Genomic DNA, 7,877 nt, shown 5'->3' on the forward strand with positions numbered 1-7,877 from the left:
CTTGCCATTTTTCTGTGCAATATTATTGATGTAAAAGTACTCTGAATTTCGAATAATCGCTTACAAAATTACGATGTTTACTTAAGGCTTTAAATAAAGTATTTTTAAGTACTTTATGTGTCTTGTAAAGTATAACGTACGCACAGTCGAAATAGAGTACAATACTTTATAATAAAGTACGGGTGGCAACCCTAGTTTCGACCAGATCCAAAATAAAGTGCCACATCCGCCGAGTATCCAGCCCTTCTGTAGTTATTAGTATTCGTGGGAATAAGTTAATATTTTACTGTAATGTCGAACCATGGGGGGGGGGACTGTGATTGATGATAACATTACGTATTATACATAAATACGTTGTGATTGTTGTACTTTTAATTTCCACTCTTCAATTTCCAAAACGACGAATGACATAAGTTTTTAAACAATCTTTCTAGAAATGTTGAAATCGTATTTTCAAGAAAGGCAACGTCTTGTATATACTTATGTTATTGGAAGTAAGCGGTGTGGTAATTCATTCTCGGCTTTGCATGTTTCTAAAGTAACTGCAAGTATACTTAATTAACAGTGAAAGTGCGTTGTGTAACCTGCAATTTCACATTTCCCTCAATCCAGCTGTTTCATTTCGTTTTACGACGATGGGCAAAGTTTATATATGTATTTTTACTAAATGTTGTGCTTATTATCACAACTTGATATCAAAATTAATATATTTAATTAAGTACTACTGTAGTGAAGTTTAATTGTAAGTTTACCTCATTTCTTACACTCGAGTTTTGTAAAATGCTTACGAAATATTTAGTCGGTTGTTTACTTCTGATTTACGAAAATGTAATTATAGCCATCTTTGATTGTCTTTCATTAACTATTTTTCTATTAAATCATAGAACAGAGGCATTAAAATAACATTATACAAAAACAAAAGGACTTAAGGAATAAGAGAATTACCTCGTTTATATAGTTATTGAACTCATTAATCAACTTTAAATGAGCTTAATTAAAACAAAAAAGGAAGTAAATCCAATACCCCAGAACCAAAACAAAAATGTGATTAATCAATAAAGTAAGACGTTCTAGAAATACACTACAAACTATCGATTACGAAAATCAAGGGAACGAACTATGTTTAAGTACAATAAAATAAAAGAACAAAAACTATATATCTGGACCAATAAGATACGCTCATAAATGCGATAATGTAACAGCGTGAAACGTTAAAAAATTCTTTTGAAATTTCTGTTTGTTTATCTAAGTGCATTACATATAATTATTTCTAAAAAGAAATGCTTAAACGAAAATGATAGAAATAAAAAGTAAGTACGAATTCAACGCCAAAAGTGCTTTTTTTATTGGGATCGCAACCTCCTAGTGTTTGTATGGCAGCTAATGGAGTCGAGGAAATAAAGCATTGAATTTTCTTTTGCTGCATTCGATTCGTGCATAAGAAAAATGCAGTCTTATAAGTACATTGCAAAGTTCTTATAAAAAAAAAATGCCACTCAGTCAATAATGATAGAAATAAATCCAATTTTATTACTCGGGTCTTTTTGAGGATCGCTGAAGACAAATATGCAGCGAGCGAAGACCTTCAAGGTGCCTGGCGTCCAGGACGACCGTCATACACGTCGTCTCATTAAAAATAAATTGAAATTATTAACCCCCGGGGTTTTGAGAGTCGCCGAACACGAATACATTGTCATCTAAACCTTCACTGTACAACGTCGTCGATTAAATATTTGTGTTCACCGACACTCAACCCCCTATAATTATTTTCCCGAGTTGCAAATTCTTTTGTTATATCACCGATGTATTTTAGAAGATGAATTGGTCTTTTAACTGAACAAAGTTTGTAGACGGTTTCACGAGTCGGATGCAGAAAACCGCATCTCGATCCGACTAACTTCAGAAAAATTAGAAGTTTGACCTATTTTTGTGCTTTAGTTCCTCGACTATTGCATTTTTTTTAGGAATTCGGTCATAACTCGTGTGACGTAGTCGATCAGTTTCAATAAACAAGACGATTCCGCAAAGTTTCCGCGTGCATCGTTAACGTAACTGCATTCCCATTGATGAACAAGGTTACGTTCCCGGAAAATTCATGAAGCATCTGCGCTTTTCCGTTACTTGACGCTTCAGCTTGTGAACAAGACCGTCGAGGGTACGATATTGTATGCGTTTGTGAAACTACGGGACACGCCTTAGGCCACTTTCACACTGTGCGATAACGACACGATTTACTGCATGCAGTAAATTGCAACGACACAAAAGTAAATCCAAAATGAACGTATTTAAAGCGAACGCTTTTACACTGATGCGTTCCGATATTAAAGTCGTTGTAGTAAAAAATGTCGCAAATACATTCCGATTTGTATTAACAAACCGTGCGAGAAAAATACTGCACGACACGTTTATTCAATGTAACCAAAATGTATGTTTTCACACATGTCGTGTGTCGCGCCAACTTATCGTTGTCCATGGTGACCGATACTTATTTCCGTATGATATACTAGTAGTGCTAACTGCGACTTGCAGATATTACCATGTCTTTCTCAAAGAATAAACATTCAATTACGAAAAAGTCGATTTAATATAATTACTGTTTTTCGCTCTATTCATTAGATATATACAACTAAACCAGACAACATTGCGAGGATAGGTAGGCCCGCATTTCAATTTGGAACGTTGTCGAAACAATGTTTAGTCGCATAATGCGAAAGCGACAAATCGCGTGCAGTAAATCGTGCCGTTATCGCATTGTGTGAATGTGGCCTTATTCATCCCAAATTAAATCATCCTTGATTACTTACTTTTAGAGACAGCCCATCCTGCAATGGTGTAGTAAGTCATTAAGCCAGGTAAGCGGGTCAGAGACCAAGGTCGGCACTTTGAACAGCTCAAAATTAGGCATCAGGGTATGTGTATAATAAAACCTGCTCGTGCATTTTCTTTCACTACTATTTTACATAATCCGAATTCCGCAATTGCACGACTTTCCATGTAAGTAAAAACTTCAAATGGCTGCCATACAAAAACTAAGAGATTTCGATCCTAACAATATAGGTTTTTTGAAGATGAATTTGTGTCGATTTTCTGTTTTCGTTTGAGAATTTTTTTCAAACGAAATTTTTATTTCTTCACGGTCACACCGGCACACGTATTAGAGCAATATTTTAGTCTACATATGGCCAAAGTTTTTCTTCTTCCACCTCATTGTGTCTCTCCTTTGTCTAACAAAACTTGCAAAGTTGTTTGCAAAGAGTTATTTTACACTGCACAAACATGCTTGTTATGACGAGAAAAACTCTGAATGTAACTATGAAGTTTTTGTAAAAAAGAATCAACTTGAATTATTTACATATGAATAACAAATGAGACTATTTACAATCATATGCGACAGTTCTAAAATTCAATGTAACAACAAAACAATAATATAAGAATGTTAATTTGTAAAAAGTTCGAAAATGAATGAAGTATCTACCGAGCATCAAATAGTTACTGGTATTATTTTAATAAATTCTTCTTCTTACAACGAAGCCCAGCATTATTATTATGTTTAGACTGATTGGTATAAATGTAAAGTTTCGCCTAAAAAAGCCTCTATTGTTTTTGCAAACCTTCGGCAACTAGAACTTGAATATGTTTGAACGATTGCACAGAAGTAATTACAGATTCATGACCAATATCTACGTGACGCAAGCATTACACTTATTTCAATTGAAATAATTTAAATTCAGTACGCATCATTAAATTGTATATATTTACCTACACTGAACGTCAATTTTCAAATACTTTATTACACATTTATCTTTATCAAATACGACATATCTAATACATACTAAAGTACGCTAACTGTAAAATAGTTTTTCCGTAAATATCATAAGGTATTTTGTAAAATTACAATATCTCTTACAGTAGGTACTGCTAAAGGTTCCTTTATTACCAATTACAAGGTTTTATTCGCGTTGATGTCCTAAATACGTGTCAAAGATCATCGACGCCCGCATAAAACTAATTTTTCTATTCCTCGGGAACAGTATTTTTTTTTTTTCAATAAAAGGCACTCTATGCGCTTTTCTGTATGTACCAAATTTTATGATGATCGGTTGAGTAGTTAAGGCGTGAAATGGTAGCAAACAATCCAATATCGGCTTTTATTACATTTAGATCTCAAACCTTTCTGCATGTATATAGTAAATACAGCGTAAACTCTTTATAACGTCACTCGATTTAACGACAAACTCCTTAAAACGTCGAAATTGCTTGACTTTGGTTGGTTTACATTGTTTTGTTTACAATATTACACTCTATATAGCGTCACGCTCACTCTATTTAACGACAACAATNCCCAACTGAGATGAAACAATATGTTAGATGTTAATGTTAAGGTTGGTGCTAAAAGTTTTCTAAATGCAGACCCTGAAATTTTCAGTGCCTTATTTTCTGTCTGTAAGAAGTAAGTTTACTTTTTATTAACCATTCAGATTTAAATATTTATATTAATTTTATTGCATTGTTACGTTTTTCTTTCGAATATCTACAGATGTATTTCTATAAATTATTTATTGCTATCTTAGTCTTACCAGTGTAAGTGCCATCCTCTACCAGATATTTCTAATTAATGATTTGCAGAATCGAATACTTTTACAAATTGAATGATTGTAAGAACGCAGAGTATTTGAATGCAATTATGACATTTGATAATAAAACTGAATTTGTTGTTACTCAATTTTTCTTGGTAATTAGGTACAACTCAGAGAACAAAGCTTTACGTTCAGAATTTGCTGTACGATTGGAATAATCGGCATTAATAAATCTAAAAGGTTAGATCCACGTTTGTTCTTGAATCTGCATTCGAATAATTTTACCGAGAATCGAATACATCTGTAATTTTCCCTTGTACTCCGACTTCAAAATTCGAAAAACAAAAGAGTAATGAAAGTCTAAAAGTTTCGCTTTTCGTAGGTTTCTTTTGTAAAAACTGAGAAATTTTAAGACATCAAGTTGTTATGTTTTATTCCCTTTCCTTGTGTAGAAAATTTCACTTTATAAAAGCGGATTTTGAAATGTATTTTTCTTGGACACTTTCACGGGAAATATTTCCATAACATTCCAATTTTTGACTTCCGCTTGGTGATGGAGTTCTCGTGTTGGCTTTTTATATTTTGTTGGGCAATTCGCCATTAACTTAATATTATACTTATTCGGAACGACTGGTTTGCAGAAACCTGAATGCCTATCTTTACAGATACATACATGTGTAATGTGGATGTGTATGTTTGTTTCGAATTTTTTGCAACAAGAAGAGGTCAACATCCTTATAACCTTCAGTGATATCCACAGTGGACTTCTTGTCTGTTTCTGGATTTTGCGATGGGTATCCTCGCGTTTACGTCCGTTTTCACGAGTTCAAAAAACCAAGGCGCAGGTTTTAGCAAGGCGATCATCATGCGAATGTTTTAAATTCAATTGATACTCACCAAAAAGAAAAAGAAAAATGAATTTTTAGCTTTATAAACAACCGCGTCACTTCTATATGTAACTAACAGCTCTTAAAAATTGTTTGCCAACTTATTTTAAATTTAACGTTATTTTTCAAAAATTATTTTATCATAGAAAGTCTTTGCGATTAGAAGAAATTAGAAGAAAATTAGAAACGTTTGTAGTCATTTACGAATTATGTTATAAGTAAACTTTGACATCTCCAAGTTCAATCTTCATATATTAACTTTTCGTTTGGAGTTTGAGAGTGACGAATTGTACATTTTTTAAGATACTCGTACTCTCCAATAGCAGCCGGTTTTCATAAGGATTATGCAGCGTCCTTTGCAAAGGAAATCTTTAATGCTTGGTAACGAAACAAAATTAATCCGAAACGTATTTTAACGTTAATGAGAATTAACTTTTTCTTACAAAGTATTTATGTAGTTAATTGGTTACAGAATTAAGGGTAGAATAAACGGGAGCATACTTTTTATAAAATTAATTATTTATAACGCAACACAATCAAATGACTTTTCATGGTGAAAAGTCATTAGAATTATATGTTTGACATATCATATTATTAGTAACAAAAAATGCATCCCATTTTGCACTTTATGATACCAAATCGATTGAAAAACAATGGTCTCATTCATGTGTAATGGATAATTATTAGCAAACAATGAAACGCCTACGTTAAAAAGTTGTTGTGATCAATTTCGTATCATTTAATGTAATATACATTAGAAGCCAATGAGCTGTTTGGTTTGAAGTTTTCTGTTTATTATATCTATCTCTATGTAGGGTTTGGATTGTTACAATCATTGTTGTGACTTTTACAAAGATTGGCTAGGAATTGAATGTACAATATTACAGGCAAAACGATATTCTTTATCAAATGATAACTAACGAGCTAATAACTTCTCCTATATGCATCGTTAAAATAATGATGCATATAAGAAACCTTTTAAATATTAAATTAATTACCGTAATTGCATTATAAAGTGAATTTTATTAAGGCTTCCTTCATGTTTGTAACTCTATTCCTGTTGAATTTTAATAACTAGATTGTAATACTTTTAATAGGTATGCAACGCATAAATTTAATTTAGTAAATTAAATTAGCTACCGTATAGAGCAGTAATACGGAATTAGAAAATTTTTATTTTTACCGTAATTGGTACTTATACCTATGATTTCAATTTTTCACAAAAAGGATCGTGTCTGCCCTTTGTGTACACGATAGAAATTATTTTTTTTAGTATATAAACATAATTATGTAAATATTTAATCGTTTGCATACTGATTAATAAAATTAAGAAATTACAATTAACTGTACAGTACTGCCCTTACTAGCCGAGGTGTGAACTCGCCCCAAACAGCGAACAGTGGCGACTGCCAAGACCATAGACACCAGTTCTGCTAACTTCATACTGTTGAATTTCTAATTTTGTGTTCGCAATCTCCAACATTACGTTAAAATTTCACTCTTAACGAGTCAAAAATTTCCAAATTGGTTTAACAAACAAAATTTCAAATGAATTCTCATCTTTTTTTAAAAAAAACTTTACGGTTAGAAATTAAATTAGAACGTCAATACAGGATGCAATTACATTTCTGCATTATTCGTTATTAATTAATTAATATTATAGTAAATAGTATTCAAGTGATACTGCAAAACCGAGTTTGCATACTAGTTGGCTACAGTAACGACAATTTCCCTTTTTATATATACCGTTCAATTCTTTATGGAAAGCAAGGTCAAGATATTGAGAAATGCAGCAACTACAACTACGGTTTTTGAGTCATAATAACGTCTGTAACACTTTATCTTTTCTTTAACATTTCAGTTTCCGTTAGACAATAAATAATTTTCAATATATCGCGGTTCAAAGAACAGTCAACACCGTGCACTTTCGCATTTCTAGAACGTTAAACTTAAGGGCAATTAAAGACCAATTTTGTTAAAAAAGCTCTCTCAAAACAGCTTTCATTTTAGTGCATGTATTATATATGTAAGTAGAAATACATTAATACATCTGGCAACTGTCTGCCATTGTTACTACAACGTATTGAGCTGGATAATAGAAGTTTATAATATATTGAGTGTAAAGTGAACGGTTCAGTAGAAATTGTAATAATTTATAATAATTGTCAGTAATAATATCGCACCTTTGCATCGCTTTATTAGTGGAGATGCACCCGAAAGTAATTTTGCAACTAAATCAATGAAATTTTAGTTCTTGGTTGATGGATTTTCAACAAGAGGGTTGAAATCGTTAAAACGAGCCTATAATGTTTATAAACACTAAAAGTCGGCAAGATAAAAAAAATCATGCTAATAAGTTTTCGCTAATCAAAACCAGATATATTAACAAGCGACAGAAATTGTAACAGTTCAG

General features: G+C 32.2%; 1 protein-coding gene across 3 annotated transcripts in view; it reads left to right on the forward strand.

Annotated features, from left to right (window-relative positions):
- LOC108732685 (ABC transporter G family member 20) overlaps positions 1–7,877 on the forward strand; it is a 77,489-nt gene that overhangs the window by 7,498 nt on the left and 62,114 nt on the right. The window contains exon 1 of one of the 3 annotated variants that reach the window (XM_025976865.1): positions 4,376–4,450. The exons of the other annotated variants lie outside the window; for them this stretch is intronic. The gene's annotated coding sequence lies outside the window, so the exon portion shown is untranslated. Of the gene's footprint in view, positions 1–4,375; positions 4,451–7,877 lie in introns of those variants that run through there. 3 annotated transcript variants of the gene reach the window in all.

The sequence above is a fragment of the Agrilus planipennis genome, unplaced genomic scaffold (assembly GCF_000699045.2).
Source record: "Agrilus planipennis isolate EAB-ADULT unplaced genomic scaffold, Apla_2.0 scaffold56, whole genome shotgun sequence".
Lineage (NCBI taxonomy): Eukaryota > Metazoa > Arthropoda > Insecta > Coleoptera > Buprestidae > Agrilus > Agrilus planipennis.